We start from the raw sequence: 17,988 nt of genomic DNA, 5'->3' as shown, positions 1-17,988 counted from the left end.
GATCCAAGGAACCTGTCTGCTCCTGCCTAATCCCTCTGGAGCTCTCTGGAATGACCCTGCAGCCCCACCTCACAGCAGAGCCGATGGAATCCTGCCCTGGGAGGAGCAGGGAATGCCAGACCCTCCTCCCAGCCAGCTCCTCGATGCCATGCCCAGCTCACCCCCACGGCTTTCAGGCAATGATTGTCCCATGTCGTTGTTGTCGAGGCAGGACGGGAATGAATAGACTTGACTCAGAAGGCTGTGAGAGTAAGACTCTGATTTATTTAAAATACACTGCTCTTTTATACAGAACTTTGTGAGGATTAAATCTATTGGTTTTGAAGTGAAAACCATCCACACCATTGGTGCAAAGTGCTTGACGCACAGTGATAGAACTTAACTATAAACAATGTGAAAAACAAAAGAGATAAAGAATTATTTACATTTTTCTCTAATTCTTTCCCAGGCTTTTTGCCTGACTAGAAACTCTCAGTTTCTTTGAATCTAAAACCCACACCGTGTCCTGTGAAAGGTGACGCTCTCTGGGTCATCAGGGTCCCACTCCCGAACAGATGTCATCTGTCAGAGCACAACAAGGCCTTGGCCACACCACAGCAGTTCCAGCAGTTCTCGTCTGGGAGCCCAAGCAGCTCCTCCAGCATCTCCCAGTGCAGCCCCATCTCTGCTGTCACACTGACCAGGACAGGGACCCTGGCCTGGCTCGTTCCCTCTGTGGAAGTGGCAGAACCAGTGGGGCTGAAGGTGCTGCTGGCACTGTCCTTGTCCTTGCAGCCTCCCTGGAGAGCTGAACCACACACAGGTGAGAAAGGTGCAGACTTGTGGCACCTGGGGACACAGTTTGGGGGTGATTTTGGTGGTGCTGGGCTGAAGGTTGGACAGATGCTCCTGAAGGTATTTTCCAACCTTCATGAAAGGCATCACTTTCCCAGGGAGGCTCTGGCTTCCTCATCCTCTGTCCTGGTTTGACAAGGAGGTGAGTTTGCTCAGGGAGTTGGGGTCAAACCAATCAGTGGTCAGGTTTGGATACTGACACTTGGAGTGACCACTGAAGGAATGGACACTCCTCTGAGAACACAGAGGGTTAAAAGCAGAGAACGCCCTGGGGAATTCTCTTTTCTGTTCCGGTCAGTAGGGGAATGGAACCAGGTCGCCCTCACAGCATGGAAGGGTGGAGAAACACTGAGATGTCCCGGGCAGCCCTCCAGAGGGAGAGAGAGAGATGGAGAGAGCCCGTTCTGGCAGTACCACAGAGAAGACAGAGGTGGTGGGGAGGAAGGTGCCCAGCAGTGGGGAGGAAGGTGCCCAGCAGTGGGAGCTGGGCAGCCTGCTGTGAGATCTCAGCCGTCCTGGGAGACCAAGACTCTAAACCCTTTCTGGTCAAAGAAAGCTTTGCAAAACACTAATCCTCCTTGATCTGAAAGAGAAGAGAGACAGCCTGGGGCCTGAGGTGTCAGAAGAAGATGGGAAAGAATCCTAGGTGGGAGGAGATGATGGAGTGACCTTGGCTGGACTTTTTCATGTATAGCCATAGGCTGAACAATTTTGCCATAATACAGAGACTGCACTTAGGGGGATGCAATGGCTTGAGCCGAGAGTGACCTGCTGCAGTGACTGCCAGTGCAGGAGTGAGAATGACCTGCTGCGGTGTTGTCATGTGCAAGAGGGAAGTGAACAGGGAAAAGCTGAGGAGGGTGTGGTGGTGCCCTCTGTCCTCAGGGAAGAAGATCTCTGTTCTCAAGACCCTCAGCCCCATGGGAGGAGAAAATGGGGGAGACTGTTGTCCCAAAGTGAGAAATTGTTGTTTTTTGGTACTTGGCAAAGCATCCTTAAAAGGAACCCTATGAGCAGTTTCAGTCCATGCACGGTGGTGAGAGCAGTGTACATGGAAGGAGGATGTCACAGATTTTCTCCGGGTGGTGCCATGTGTGACATGGAAACACACAAGGGTTGTAGTTGTGTTTCCAGGGGCTCTGTGGTACAAGAGGGACTCCTCTCTCCCTTGATGAACTGAGAATTGATTATCTGAAGGGTGGTAACTCAATCAGGAATCCAGGGTTGTGTCTCACTGTGTTTTTTTTGAAATTTAGTGGGGGGAGGAGGAATGTTTTGGAAGGTTTTCATCCTGGATTCTGTGTGTGTCTTTTATTATAGCAATAGGTTAATAAAGTTTTTTTTCCTTTGTTTTTAGGTTCGAGCCTGCTCTGCTCTGTTCCTGATTGCATCTCACAGCAGCCATTTGGGGAAGGTGTATTTTCATGGGGACAACAGCATTGCACCAGGGTCAAACCATGACATCCTCTCATGTCCCCTATTTTGGAGGCCCTGACTTGTGGAAACACTGTGGCATGAGTCTGGCTGTGGCATTTCCAAGCAGGGTAAGCTGAGCTCTGCATCCTGAGCCCAGCTCTGACCCGGGGTTCTCCAGGACAAACTGCCCATCAGAGATCCAGGCTTTGTGGAAGCAGCATCCCTGCTACCACCTGGAAAACTTCCAAACTCGGGGCATGAGACAGCAAAAACCTGTCTGGCCTCCAAGCCACCAGCAGAAACTGAAAATCACTCCTCCAGCTGCTCTTCCAGCTGCCACAGCCCTCGGAGAGGATTTCTTGTTAAACGAGCAGTAAAATGGATTGCAGGGAGCTGACACGGGAGGGGAGCAGAGCAGATGTGACTGGTGTGTGGAACAGGAGGGAATGTGAGGATGTGTCTGGCTTGGAGCTCTGAGCAGCTGAGCAGGTGAAAAAAAGGCATGGGCCACAGAGCAGGCATCCAGCTCTTGGTGTGTGCTGGCCACAGATGGAACCTCCCTGCTGGCTCTGCAGCAGCTCTCCCCAGGGTCAGGGGAGAGGCAGGGAAAATTTACATCAAACCTGTTAAAGGACATCTCCTGTGGCAGGAGGGACCAGGAATGTGTCAGGAGGGACCAGGAATGTGGCAGCAGGGTGACACCAGGCCCGGGCTGCACCTGCTGTGTCCTAGGGCAACACTGCCCAGCTTGATTTCACAGCCAGCTGAGATGGCATTGCCGTGGTGGGAGGCAATCCCATGGAGACCGGTTGAACAGAAAGCCCATGGAAAGGAATATTTCCCCAGGTTTTTCCATTGGTTGTGCTCCAGAGCAGCTCAGGGACAGACAAGGCTCAGGTGCTGAGCACAGCAATGCCCGAGCAGCCTGTGTGCCCACTGAGGGGAGGCACGGGCCTCTCCAACTTCCCCTGTCCCTGTTCATGCACAGAGGAGACTCTTCCTTCCCAAACCTTGGATTTCACTTCCCAAAAGCTGCAGCTGAATCCTGGCCCCAGCTCTGTAGCTGGACACACCAAGGACAGCACATTCACCAGGGCTCTCCAAGGCTTCTCAGTGCCAGCTCCTCTGTGAGGGCTCTTGCAGGAGTGAAACCTTTCAATGGGAAAACACAAATATTCCCTGATTCATCAGAATAAACAAAGAATAATTAACTCATCTAAAAGAACAACTTCAAAGCAATCATGAAAGGCAAAGGAATATTGGAAAAGGCTTATAAATTGCCTCGTGGTGGTTGTAGAGCTCTAGGCAAGTCTTTGCCTCCCTGTGTGAGTTGCAGAGAGCTCTGACAATTCTCTCTCAGCTGCTGCACCCTGGAGACCTTCTCCAGCAGGAGCAGGCTTAGGGGCTCCTCAGGGAAGAACCTGAGCCTCCCTTCCTGGTGCAGAGCTGTGGAAACTAGCCGAGCTGGCTGTCACAGCTGGATCCTGGGAGGGCACTGCTGAGCCTCCCTCACCTTTCCCAAAGCTTGGCGCTCCTCACGGTTTGACCATGTTCCTCAAGGAGGAGATGGAGCTGTGCCCGGCAGGGTGGGTGCCCCAGGGAGCCCCTCCAGCCTTCAGGAGGGTGCAGTGCTCCCTCAGGAATGCCCTTCCTCACCCCAGGGCAGCCCCTGCCCCTCGGGGTGCCTGGCCACAGCCATTCCCTTTGTCCTGCATCACGAAGGAGCCGGCCTGGACTGCCAGAACTGCCCGGTGACAGCCCAGACCAGCACTAATTACCTGGCTCGGGAAGATGGCCTCATTTGCATTTCCTGCCAGCCAAAGTCAGGTAATCCAAGCACAGGAGCAGAAATTATTAACTCCACTTGCTGGAAGTCTCTGAGTCTTTGCCTCTGCCCAGAGCAAACCTGAGCGGCTCAGACCACCCAGCCCTTGGGTCACACCAAGCTCTGTCTTGGCAGGGGCAGCGAGGGGACACTGAGTGGGGCCACCAGGACCTCCAGCACCTTCACCATGTCAGCTCTGCAGGTCTCAGGCTCTGCATTCCCATGTTTCCCCGCATTTTAGCACCTGTGTTCACTCACTCAGCCACTCCTTTCAGCTGTGTTGGGATACAGTGGAGTTTCCAGAACATTCGTATTCCTGGTTGATTTCCCAGCTGAAGGACAAATCTTGCTCAAGGGGAGACAGTGAGATGCCCTGGGGTGTTCATGGAGGGTCAGAACCTGCCTCGTGCGGGTGCTGGAGGTGCCCAGGGCACGGCACTCACTCCAGACAGCCCCATGTGCCCAATGCCACCACCCTGACAGAGATGGGTCAGTGCCTCAGGGGACTTATCCCCCCTCCAATGCCACCAGCTCCATCTGAGCTCACCCAGCCACCCTCAGGGGCAGAAGCTCCTCCTGCCCTGGTGGTCAGAAGTACAAAACCTAGAGCCAGGTATTGTGACTCATTTCCCTTTTTCCTAAATTTACCTACAGTGCAGAATTGCTCTTTTTGTCTCAACAGGCATCTCTAAGAAAGCACGGATATTTACTGGGAGCACGTGTGGAGTGTGGTGGGGAAGGTGTTGATAAACCCCAAACCTTCCATTGTTTGTTTTTAACATGTTAATTTTAAAAGTTGTAACTCACCATTACACATCCCTCATCTGCTTTCAGTGTTCCACAGTGTGCTGCCAGATGTGAGGGGAGGCTCAGGTGCGTCCCATTGAACCCAGGGAACGGCTGGAGCTGGGCCAGGGCAGCTCAGGCTGGAGATCAGGAAAGGTTCTTCCCCCAGAGGTGCTGGCACTGCCCAGGCTGCCCAGGGAATGGGCACGGCCCCGAGGCTGCCAGAGCTCCAGGAGCCTTTGGGCAGCGCTGCCAGGGATGGACAGGGTGGGGTTGGTGGGGGTCTGGGCAGGGACAGGGGCTGGGCTGGATGATCCAGTGGGTTCCTCCAGCTCAGAACTTTCTCCCTCTGGAGACACATCAGTGCTGTGACCTCTCAGTCCAGTGGTGGCAGTGGTGGTGTCTGACATGGTACATGAACAGGAGGCATTTTGAGTAATCCACGTGTTATTTTACCTGTCCAGCTCCAAGTCTGACACCAGTGCCATTAGGATTAATTAAGATTAATGACACTGGTCACTAAGAGAACAGAACACAGCTCAGTCAGTCTGAGCACTTCACCACCAGCTGTAATTGCACCCTGCCAGGTCCCTGCATGCTCCACAATGCCCTAGAGCCCCTTCCCTGCTGGGGAAAGCTTTGTTCTGGATCCACAGCTGCCAGGAAGATCCCTACTCTGGCTTTATTTGAGCTGCTCTCTCCCAAGGAACAGCAAAAAGCTTCACTCACATCCAGTCACTTCCCCAGGCAGGAAATGATAAGAGACCATCTCGCTTTCTTGTGATTTGATTTTCCAGCTGGATGTTTGTCGTGTAATACACGCCAAAAATGAGAATATCCCGGGCATTAGGAGTGCTCAGGGAGCTTTGCACTAATGCTGAGTGCAGATGATGTGTTAATGTATTTATCTGATCCAGATCAAGCTCTGCCTAATCTGTGAACATGAACGTCTGGGGTGGGGATAGAGCCACACACAAACCGGGCTCTGCAAAGCCTGACTCCATCTCCACACAAAGGTTTGCCACACCAAACCCCTCCAAGCTCACAGCACCTGGGATCTGGGACAAAGCACGAGGAGCAGAGGACTCCTAAGCCAGACTTCCCACTGTGGAAAACCCTCTGGGCTTTGGGTATGGTCACTTCTAAACACCTTTGAGCTGTAAAATCCCACTGGCACCTGAGAACAGCCCTGGGTGGGACAAACCCTGCTCCAGAAGTTTCCCCTTTTTCAATAAAAACAGCAAAAAGGAGAGCTGAAGTCTTGGTTTTTACCTGGCCAGGAAAAAGCCCTTCCCTCCCTCCTCCTGAGTGGCCCCTGAGCCTCCCTGGCCGTCACCTGTCCAAGCTGTGGGTTTTCAGGGACACACAGCAGCCGGAGCCCCTGGCAGTGAGTGTCCCTGGGGATCTTTGGGAGCCACTTTGCAGCCCATTTCCATCAAATCAGTTTCCCCAAATCAGTTGTGATTTAGAGTTTTGAGACCCTGTTACAGGGCAGTGGCTTCCTCAGGCAGCGCTGCAGGGCCAGGAGGCACATTCCAGTGTCACAGGCCACCTGGAACCACTTCCCAGAGCAGAATGTGCCCTGGTGCAGACCCTGGACACTGCTGGCTGCAGGAGCAGCTGCAGGAAGCAACATCCTCCTTCCCTAGCCCGGAACCAAATCTCCCTGAGCCCCTCCTGCCACGGCACTCTGCAGACCATGGCGAGGAGTGATGGGTTATTCCTACAAATTCTTTCAATTTCTGACCTGAGGAGGAGCAGCAATATACATTTTCCTGGAAAAGATTCTGCATTTAACAGTGAGGCACAACTGAGACCATGGGATAGAAGACAACTAGGTTGCAGTAAAAATAATTAGGATGTGCTTGGTTTGTTAATTGAGCCAAATTTCCATGGTTCTCCTCAGCCATTGCAGTAAGTTTAGCCCCAGAGATGAAATATTTCTCTCTGTGGCTCATAAATCAAAGAGAGAGAGACAGACTGAGCTGGTTGTGCAGCATGTCCTTCACCTGAAACCAGGAGTCAAACATTTCATGTGAGTGAGATAAGCCCTGGGTGAGTAATGTCCCTGCCTGCTCTGCCAGCTCCCAAAGACAAAACACAAACATGTGCAACTGTGGCTGTTGTATTTACAGGAATTAGAAAGGCTTGGTTTAATTGGGTTTAGCTTGTTTCCCAAATGGGATTTGCATTCTGGAAATGACACAAATTTCATGGCCTAAGGCAGAAAATTATGTTGGAAGGTGCAGGCATCCAATCCTGACCTGTCTGCAGCCACTGCTGGAAACAAAGGCTTGCAGTTAGTGGCCAGAACAAGTGAAAAGGGATGCAGTCATGGAAGGGATAAGTTATCAAACCCCTCAGACTAAGGAGCCCAAGAGGGGTTCTGTTAGAAGCTGCCTCTAAACGTAGGGAACCATCCAGGAGCTTCAAGCAGCACAGGGGGAAATACAGATAAATGGACGAACAACCCCAAAATGAACAACCCCAAAACAGCCACCAGGAACTCATGGCAATGTGGGACCCTGCCAAGGATGGACAACCCCCTGCTTTCTAGAGGGGTTTAGGGTCAAAAACACATTGCTGTCTTCCCAAAGAAAAGCAAAGTCCAAAACTTCCTGCCAGCTGATTGGTAGGACAGGAACCCTCCTCCAGAGGGAACAGCACAGCACAGCTGTAAATTGTCCTTGCTTTGCTTTTAATCTCTGAAAGGTCTGTGAAAGTGTCTGGGAACTTGCTGGTTTTCAGTTGTGACCCTCATTTTGTAGCTATTTATTCTGCATCAGTCCAGGAAAGCTTCCCCCAAATGACCTTGATCAATTGTTCTTGATCTATTTAATAAATCCTTTTCAATTCAACTCTTGCAATAGCAGGGCCACACTCCCAAATGTGCTATCACAAATGCATCTTCCTCCTTGGAGAGCTGCTGCCAAAGGTGAAATGTGTACCAAATACTGAGGAACTGAGGAGTGGCAGTTAAATGGGAAGGCCAACAGAAAGCTCACAGATTGACACTGGTATCTGATTTTAAAAAATGTCTCCAAACTGAATCTGTGTTCAGACAGCCTGAGCTGGATGTATTTACACACCATCAGTGCCCTGCTGATGGTGCACTTTGCTCCTGGATGGAGGGTGGGTTGGCAGGTGTGAGGCGTGCCTGTGGAGGTGTACACACACACACACACACACACACACACACACACACACACACACACACACACACACACACACACACACTCGTGGGTGCTCCTGCTCACCCACACTCCCCCAGGCACAATCACAGCCCCACACTCATGACAGGATCCACTCCAGGCCAAGCAATCAGCAGATAAACCCAAGACTGGCTGCTTAATCACCACTAAGCCTCTCGTGAGCACTTCTTAGGGGGCTGAGTTTAATCATATGATTATTCACCGCCTGTTGCACAAAACACCTTTCCTTTTCAGCGAGCACGCTGGACCTGCCTGGCAATTAGTCTGGGCTGTGTCATCAAAGGATCTGAACATTCTTGTGACTGTGATGTGGAACAAAGGTTTGGAAAAAACAATCTGTGCCTGTTCCTCCCACAGGATCACATCTGCTCCTTCACAAGTGACTTAGAGTAAGACGAGATTGAGAGTAAGACAAGTGTTCTCAAAACACGTGCCCTTCCTTTTCTGGCTGACCTGCTCCACGCCCAGGTGTTCAGGAGAGACAAGTGCTCCCACCTACACGAGAAATTTTCACATCCAGTAAGTAAAAGGTTTTGAAAGACACCCTTGTGAAGAGTTAGATCCTCCATGTCTGTTCTGTGGAGCTGGGCCAGGGCAGCTCAGGCTGGAGAGCAGGAAAGGTTCTTCCCCCAGAGGTGCTGGCACTGCCCAGGCTGCCCAGGGAATGGGCACGGCCCCGAGGCTGCCAGAGCTCCAGGAGCCTTTGGGCAGCGCTGCCAGGGATGGACAGGGTGGGGTTGTTGGGGGTCTGGGCAGGGACAGGAGTGGGAGTGGATGAGCCTGGTGGGTGCCTTCCAGCTCAGGACATCCTGTGATTCCATGATTCTACAGGAAAACAAGGGGAGGTTGTGACCTTGGTGCCTGGAGACGCTCCCTGTGCCCATGGGACAGTGGCACTGACTGCTAGCAGAAAAGGACAAAACCCTCAGTAATGCCAAGATGTTGCAGAACAGCCTGCATGGACACTGGGAGCAGGGCAGCATTAGTGTGTGCAGCAAAGAAGGGCCTGCGGCAGACAAAAGAGGTAAAATATTGCAGAGGTGCTCCTTTAGCACCTTCCCAGCAGCACACAGACTGAGGCAGCAGTCGGTGGGACAAATGGCCTGTGGCTGTGACATTTAAGAGTAGGGAACAATACATACAGATAAGGGAGTTGGATTATTAACACATAGGTCATTCCTAGCCTGGCATTTCCCAGTATCTCCCACTCCTGTAAATCAGTTCTGGAAGGCTCTCTCCCTTTCCAGCTGGAGCAGCCCCCTCCAGAGCCACTGCAGGTGGCACTCAGGTGTTGCGCGCACTTTGTTCCTTTCTGCAATGCAGGGTCTCCTGGAGGAACACGCCAGCTCAAACCCTCCCTAAACCAGAACCATTCCTGAAAACAACATTGACTTGTCTTTCCTCTGCTTTCTGGCCACAGCAGCTGGCTCTGATCAGCCTCAGTTTCCAAAGGCAGAACTCTGCTGACCACATGGGACAATCCCTCCTTTCACCACAGCCCACGGGTGGCCTTCCACAGCCTTGTCCTCAGACCTTTCTGATCATCACACCATTTCATAGAACCATAAATCACGGCTTGGAAAGGACCTAAAGCCCATCCAGTGCCACCCCTGCCATGGGCAGGGACAACTCCCACTGTCCCAGGCTGCTCCAAGCCCTGTCCATCCTGGCTTTGGGCACTGCCAGGGATCCAGGGGCAGCCACAGCTGCTCTGGGCACCTGTGCCAGGGCCTGCCCAGCCTCCCAGGGAAGGATTTCTTTCCAATATCCCACCTAACCCTGCCCACCCATGGGGTGCCATTCGCCCTGGAATCTCAGCTGGGATGGCCAAGAGCTGAGCAGAGCAGTGGGGGTCATGTCCTGGTTTTGCAGCTGCCATAAACACTCCCTGGCCTGTTGCTGGGCCTGTCCTTTTGCCCTGTAGTTTCCAGGACTGCAGCAGCTCACAGAGTCCTCAGGGCACAGCAGAAAAGGCCTGAAAAGTGCAGAGGCTCCAGACCTACCCCACCACAAAGCTCCTCCAGCCCCCAGGAAGGGCTGGGGGAGTTGGCAGCGAGTGTGAAGGGAGCAGCACACAGCAGGAGAGGATGGACAGCAGAACTTTGGGGTGACCAAGGGCATTTACACCTCTGACAGCCAGATTTTGCCTTCAGCACCCAGAGTTTCTCTGCACAGCAAAACAGCCAAAGGGTTGAGGGGGCATCTCAATGCTGGGCAAGTGACACGAGCTTGAGCAGCACGTGCAGCACGATGGGCTGAACAAAGATTGGCAATGAAATCAAAGGGGAAATCAGCACAGCCACCCCTCTCGTCTGTTCTCCTTGAGGTGTGCCTGGCATTGCCATCCACAGGAATCCTCCTCACCCACCTTACCACACACTGAGAATTCCCTGGAGAGCCAGCCTCACTGCCCTGGTCATCCATCCATCATCCATCCATCCATCATCCATCCATCCATCATCCATCCATCCATCCATCCATCCATCCATCCATCCATCCATCCATGGATCCATCCCTCCATCCATCCATCCATCCATCCATCCATCCATCCATCCATCCATCCATCATCCATCCATCATCCATCCATCCATCCATCCATCCATCCATCCATCCATCATCCATCCATCATCCATCCATCCATCATCCATCCATCCATCATCCATCCATCATCCATCCATCCATCATCCATGCATCCATCATCCATCCATCCATCCATCCATCCATCCATCCATCCATCCATCCATCCATCATCCATCCATCCATCCATCCATCCATCCATCCATCATCCATCCATCCATCCATCCATCATCCATCCATCATCCATCCATCTATCCCTTCATCCCTCCATCCATCCCTTCATCCCTCCAGCCCTCCATCCATGGATCCATCCCTCCATCACTCCATCCCTCCATCCATCATCCATCCCTCCATCCATCCATCCATCCATCCATCCATCCATCCATCCATCCATCATCCATCATCCATTCATCATCCATGGATCCATCCATCCATCCATCCGTCCTGCTCAGCCCTGCCGTGGCAGGGGTGCTGGAATGCAGCTCCTGGTTCCTCTGAGCAGATGGAGTTGGTGTTTGCAGCACAGCCCCGGCTCCTCAGGGCCCCGTGGCTGGAGCTGCTCCCCCAGCAGAGCTGCCTGCTGCGTTCTGCCTGGGACACGGGCTCAGCTCAGCAGGGGCTGCCCATGGGAAGGGCCGTGGCTGAGCCTCTGCAGACACATCCAGCCCGCCCCCGTGCCGTGCAGAGCTCACTGGGAGCTGCTCCCCAGGGCTGGGGGCAGAGTGGAGAGCTCTGCTGGCATTTGGCCCAAAGGGTTGGTTAAAACAGCACCCGGGTGTGCACAGAGCAGGACAGGATCCTCAGAGCTGGCTGGGAACTGTTCCTGGGCGAGATCCCAGGCCAGCACACGTGGATGGAGAGCCAGGGAATGTGTTTGGAAGGCAGTGGAATGCAGACAAGCCCCCAGGCTGGTTGTGACCCACCCTGCTTGCAGAGGTTCCCCTTGTGCCTCAGGCTGCTTGTGGCTTTGCCACACTCCCACTGGTGACGGGGGACCTGTCCCCTGCTCTGTGCCCTTCTCAGTGTGCTCAGAGCTGTTCCAGGATGTCATCCTGCAGGAACAAAGCACATTTCAGAATTGCAAAGGAAGGCTGGAAAAGGTGAGTTTGGGTCAGAGAGCAAGGAATGAAAAAATGACTGTTTTTCATTTATGAACTCTACAGACCTTGAGCAAGTGCAGGATTGTTAAAGGCTGGGCTGGGCCTCCAGCTTTATGAACTGGTGAAATGCAGCACTCCAAGGTGCAAGTGCTGAGTTGAAACCTCCTCTGTCCCCAGGGAAATCCCGCCTGGAAGATTTTACCTATGGAAATCATTTTCCCATGTGTCCACAGGGACTGTGTGTGTGCTCCAGAGCAGAGGAGCAGGTGCTGAATCCCAAACCTTGTTGGTGTCAGTGAAAAGGCTACAGCCTTTTTTAGGGTATCCCCCTGCCCCCACCAAGTCTGATCCCAGTTAAATCAATTTTCCCTCTTTACAAGTATGCTAGGAAAGGGTCACCTGTGGGGCTCCAGGTCCTGCCTGCACTCAGTCCTACATTAAACACTCTCTCTGGCAGTCACACCCGAGTGATCCTCTTGGAATGCAGGAGTCTATTAGTGATGGATAAATAATCAGTAGGACATCTCATTACTACCGGTGGTAGGGCCATTAGCACCCCAGCAGAGCCTGGCTGAGGCTGCTTACCCAAGCACACCCCAGGGCACATGGAGGGTAAATTGTGACTGTGGCTGCTCTGAACGTTCCTAAATCAAAAATATCCTGCTCACATGAAAGGAGAATGCAGCTCAATGTGTGAGAACCTGAAAGTCTGTGCCCTTCTCCCTCTGCTCTTCCCTTGGGGCTGTACTAAACAGCAAAAATCCCAGCTCAGAGCCAGTCAGGACAGGAATTAATTTCCTGAATGACTGAGTTACTGTGGCAGCAGCTCTCTGGCCACAGAGAGCAGGCACAGACTTTCCCAGGCATTTTCCCGGGGAAGGCTGTGAGAAGATCAGAGAAAGGAATTAGAAACAATTCTTATCTCCACTTGTTGCACCTGCTGTTGTGCACATGTGGAATGTGCCATGGAGATTTATTTACCAAAGGGTGATTTCTTAAATGGCCAATGGTGAATGGTGATGGTGTTTGGATTGAAGGACCAGTTGGGTCCACCTGTGTCGTGACTGTCTGTAAGGGCAATGGGTTTCTTAATATGTGTAGTACACTAAAGCAATTGATCAGCCTTCTGAGAATCATGGAGTCAATGCTAATTATTACCCAGCTGGGGGGTGGGCTGCAGTGACAAGTTATTATAGCCACATTATTGTCAAACCCTACAGAGCTGCCCCTGCTCAGGAAAAACTGAAGCACCCCCTGACACTCCACAGCTCTGCCTTTAAGGGTCACTTAAAGTCCTTGAGCTCTGCAAGCTCCTGAGCCCACTGAGGTGCAAAGGGCCAAATCTCTCCCTCAGACAGGGGGAGGTGGGGGAGGCTTCCTCCAGCTGAGGGTCCTGGGGTTTTAATCAGGCAGAATGTTTTGCGACTGACTCTGGGATTTAGAGCAAAGCTTCATAGTTGGGCAGCTCTACAGCCAGCCTGGAAGGGGACAGGTCCCCCCAGCAGCTCTGCAGCTCCTGCAGGGACTCACCCGGTGAGCTGGAAACCACCTGTGGCAGCACATGGTCCTGGGGAGGTTCTGGCAAAGCCCAGAACTACAGACCTGGATTTTCTGAAATCTTCCTTTCTCTAAAAGGGCATTGAAGTCAGCGTTGCTTCTGGATTAACTGTGCTAGGGAAACCTCCCAGTGAACACCCACAGGGTCAGGGCTCTTTGGATGGCTGCGATGGTGATGAGACATGAGGCAGAGATGGGAAGGAGGGAGATCAGAATCCCAGACCAGTTTGGGTTGGGAGTGACCTCACAGTCCATCCAGTGCCACCCCTGCCATGGCAGGGACACCTCCCACTGTCCCAGGTTTCTCCCAGTCCCAGTGTCCAGCCCGGCCTTGGGCACTGCCAGGGATCCAGGGGCAGCCACAGCTGCTCTGGGCACCCTGTGCCAGGGCCTGCCCACCCTCCAGGGAACAATTCCCAATTCCCAATATCCCATCCATCCCTGCCCTCTGGCAGTGGGAGCCATTCCCTGTGTCCTGTCCCTCCATCCCTTGTCCCCAATCCCTCTCCAGCTCTCCTGGAGCCCCTTCAGGCCCTGCAAGGGGCTCTGAGCTCTCCCTGGAGCCTTCTCCTCTCCAGGTGAGCACCCCCAGCTCTCCCAGCCTGGCTCCAGAGCAGAGGGGCTCCAGCCCTTGCAGCATCTCTGTGACCTCCTCTGGGCTCTCTCCAGAAGCTCCAGGTCCTCCCCGTGCTGGGCCCCAGGGCTGGGACAGATGTATTTATACTTTGAGCCCAAAATCTGGGCTAATTGGGAAGGCACTAATCCTTTTAGGGCACAAGGAAGGAGATTTCGTCTCAAGATCATCTCACCTGTTGTTTGCTCTTTAATTTCTGCCATACCTTGAACAGTTTACATGCAGTGTTTAGAAATTCCATTAATTTCAGCCTGTCCTTACCAGTCACACAAACACTCTAATTGCCTGGGAAGGATTTGGCATTTGGCCATAAGGTGCTTTGCACCACAAGTCCATTACAGGAGGGATCCTTTGCTTTGTTGCTGTTTCCAAGGGCACTGAGGGACAGGACAAGGGGGAGCAGCTCGCTCGGACACAGAGTGTGTTTAGATGGGATATTAGGGAAAATCCTTCCCTGGGAGGGTGGGCAGCCCTGGCACAGGGTGCCCAGAGCAGCTGTGGCTGCCCCTGGATCCCTGGCAGTGCCCAAGGCCAGGGTGGACACTGGGGTTTGGAGCAGCCTGGGACAGGGGAAGGTGTCCCTGCCATGGCAGGGGTGGCACTGGATGGGCTTTAGGGTCCCTTCCCACCCAAACCACTCCATGATTCCACAGCCAGCCCCAGCTCCCCTGTTTCTTTTTGACCATCACAAATTCTCTTACCTTCCTGCCAGGTCTGTCCTTTTTCCTTTCATCTCCTCAGCAGTAGAAACATGCTGTTGGCTAAATTCTGGCCCAGAGCTGAAGGAGAGTGCTCCAGGGAAGAGAAATGTGCCTTCTTGGAGCTCAGAACATCTGTGATCCTCCCACTGCTGCAGAACCTCCAACCACGGCTTCAGGGCATCTCTGCCCTGGGGGCACCGACAGCAGCCACTGTATCCTGCTGGGATAACGGGTTCCCAATCCCCTTTTGGTGTGGAGAAGGAGGAGGGAAGTGTGGCTCTGCATCCTGCTGGGATAACGGGTTCCCAATCCCCTTTTGGTGTGGAGCAGGAGCAGCCTGGCAGGGAGCCCTGGCAGGGCCACAGGGAGCCCGGAGCCCTGTTCCCACAGCTCCTGCTCCATCCTTCATCCTCTCTTTGGGAGCTGGGCCCATTCTGGGAGCACACAAACCAACTGCTCCAGGCCAGCTCCGCTCCTTCCCGGCATTTCTCAGCTGCCAGGTGCTGCCCTGCAGCCAGAGGTCCTGGCTGTGGGAACGTGGCCTTTAAACTCCAAACCAGGCTTTGCACCACAATTCATTACCTCAAACACAAAATCAATGGTGCCTTTATTTCGCTCTGCACAGCACTGATGGATAAGGAGACTTTTCATCTCCTCTGCATTAAATAAACTTTTCCCTGGTATGTCCCTGGCAAGGGACAAATCTGCATGTGTTCCTCCTGGTCACTCCAGAGCCTGGGAAGGATCATGGCTTAGAGCAGATCCTGAGGAACTGTGTTGGCGCTCCCCAAATGACAAGGACTTCCAGTGGCCAAACTGTTCTGTCTCAGGTAAATAAATCCATCACATCTTTTTTTCTATGAAGCTGAAACACTCCATAGACACAGAGAAGGGAGTTTCATATAATGTCTGTCTTTTAAATATGGATGTACTCAGTTTTTATACTCATAAATGTATATGAAAATGATATTACATTATGGTTGTGCCACTTCCCTTGCACAGCTGAAGGCTAGGGCTGAGTTTTGTGGCTAAATCTGGGACTCAAAGAGCTCCTTATGTAGGACGGAGGCTTCAAATAAATTGTTTTCAAGGATGCACTACTCTAATGACTAATTAATTGTTGTGTTAATTTTAAGACAAGTATTTTTTAAAGAGTAGCACTGTTTGGAGCCATTTTTCTCCCTTGAAAACAGATTAGAGCAGATCCTCCAGATTTGCCTCGGAGTTAAAACCATATGAAAGTTGGTTCTTTGGCACCCTTTGCAATTTCACTCTTTAGGATTCATGCTGCTCCTCCTGGATTTTGTCCCACCCCAAGGGTTCCTTTGGGTGATCACCAAGCTGAAGGTATGAAGCTTTGTCTCCAGGGATGTGGCAGTGCAGGAGGTTCTGCAGTTCCCTGCCTGCACTGCTGTGGCTGCAGTCCCTCTGGAATGTGGATGGAAGTGCTGGCTGGACTCTCACCGGGAAAGGGGATGCAGAGGGCAGCTCCCACCTTGGGCATCTCGGGAGCAGCCTCAGGCTCCACCTCCCTGCCAGGACCAAAGCTTCTGCAGAGCCCAGCAGAGCAGCAGGATGCCTGGGACTGCACAGAAAATGGCACTGAGAGCCTAAATCGATTCCCACATCTGGGTGGGAATGGACACAATTCCCAGCTGGAGTCACCCCAGAGCCCCCCCAGTGCCTGTGGTGCTGCTCCCCTCCCTGGGCTGGTACCAAACCGTGCCCCAGGGCGGGGCTGGGGCTGCTGCTGGGCCAGGGCACCTGCAGGGCTGGGGGCTGAGCCCTGCCTGGGGAGCACCTGCTGCTCCCAGCTGGAGCCAAACCCAGGAACCAAACCTGCATGGCAGCAGCCTCTCACCCAGGGCTGGGTATCACCAGGAAACCAGGACAAATCCCTGCTCCAGGAGAAATCCCACCTCCAGGACAAATTCCTGCTCCAGGAGAAATCCCCTGCTCCAGGAGAAATCCCCTGCTCCAGGAGAAATCCCTGCTCCAGGACAAATCCCTGCTCTGGGACAAATCCCTGCTCCAGCATAAATCCTGCTATAGCATAAATTCCTGCTCCAGGACAAATCCCTGCTCCAGGACAAATCCCCTGCTCCAGGACAAATCCCTGCTCCAGGTTAAACCCTTGCTCCAGGATGAATGCCCTGCTCCAGGACAAATCCCATTTTCCAGGACAAATCCCTGTTCCAGGACAAACCTCCGCTCCAGGACCCTCTGCAGGCTGCAGTGCAGAGATGAGGACCTTCCTGGTGTTCATGGTCCCTGTGGACTCCATTAAGGCACAATCACAGAATCCTGAAGGTTGGAAAAGACCTCCAAGATGATCAAATCCACCTGAACTTCCTTGTGCCCCGGGGCCAGGTTGAGGAGTATCACATCCAGTGCTCATCTGGAGAATGCCGGGGACAGTGGCTCCAGCAGTGCTCTGGGGAGGTGGCACAGCCACGCAGCTGTCCCAGGGAGTTCAGGGATGAACTGAGGAGCATTAAAACCCCACGGAGGGCAGGGCAGCCCTGCCACCAGTGCTGAGCTTTCCCTGCCCTGCAACAGCCCTGCAGGGAGCAGGAGCACAGCCCTGGAAGGGAAGGGACAGGAGAGGTGCCAGCAGTTCACTCCGGCAGGTTCTGGCTCCAGCACTGCCCACAAGGGGCTGAGAGAACAGCCAGGGCAAGGGCAGGCTGGGCATCAGCCTGCAGCACGCAGAGCCAGGCTGGGGCTGGCAAGGGACAAGCTGGGGACAGACACAGGCTGACCCCACAGTGAGGAAAGAGAGGAGGAACACACCGGGCTTTGTGCAAACGGGATTTTCAGAGAGTGTTTCTTGTCAGCTAGGAAATTCCTGCTCAGTTTGGTTACAATGAGGTTTTTCAAGAATTTCCAGTGAGAGTGAAGCAAACTGAGTTTCCTCAGGGTCACCCCAAGTTATTGGTTTCCCTGATATGCCCAGTACCCCCAGGCACCATGGGGTGCTCCAAAAATGGCAGTATGTACAGGAGTTCTTTAATCATGGATTCACAGAACCCTGGAATGGGTTGGGTTGGGAGGGATCTCACAGTCCATCCAGTCCCACCCCTGCCATGGCAGGGACACCTCCCACTGTCCCAGGCTGCTCCAAACCCCAGTGTCCAGCCTGGCCTTGGGCACTGCCAGGGATCCAGGGGCAGCCACAGCTGCTCTGGGCACCCTGTGCCAGGGCTGCCCACCCTCACAGGGAACAATTCCCAATTCCCAATATCCCATCCAGCCCTGCCCTCTGGCACTGGGAGCCATTCCCTGTGTCCTGTCCCTCCATCCCTTGTCCCCAGTCCCTCTCCAGCTCTCCTGGAGCCCCTTCAGG

General features: G+C 53.2%; 1 long non-coding RNA gene across 1 annotated transcript; it reads right to left on the bottom strand.

The window, feature by feature from the left end:
* Window positions 1–242: 242 nt before the first annotated feature.
* On the bottom strand, window positions 243–15,003 carry LOC140685161 (uncharacterized). Its single transcript, XR_012058434.1, has 2 exons — window positions 14,643–15,003; window positions 243–787 (listed from the first exon to the last, which is right to left on the bottom strand). It is a non-coding gene; the product is annotated as an uncharacterized lncRNA (long non-coding RNA).
* Window positions 15,004–17,988: the final 2,985 nt, after the last annotated feature.

The sequence above is a fragment of the Taeniopygia guttata genome, chromosome 15 (assembly GCF_048771995.1).
Source record: "Taeniopygia guttata chromosome 15, bTaeGut7.mat, whole genome shotgun sequence".
In the NCBI taxonomy this organism is placed as follows: Eukaryota; Metazoa; Chordata; class Aves; order Passeriformes; family Estrildidae; genus Taeniopygia; species Taeniopygia guttata.
Note: the sequence above shows the minus strand (reverse complement) of the source record. Positions and strands in the feature narration are given on the sequence as shown.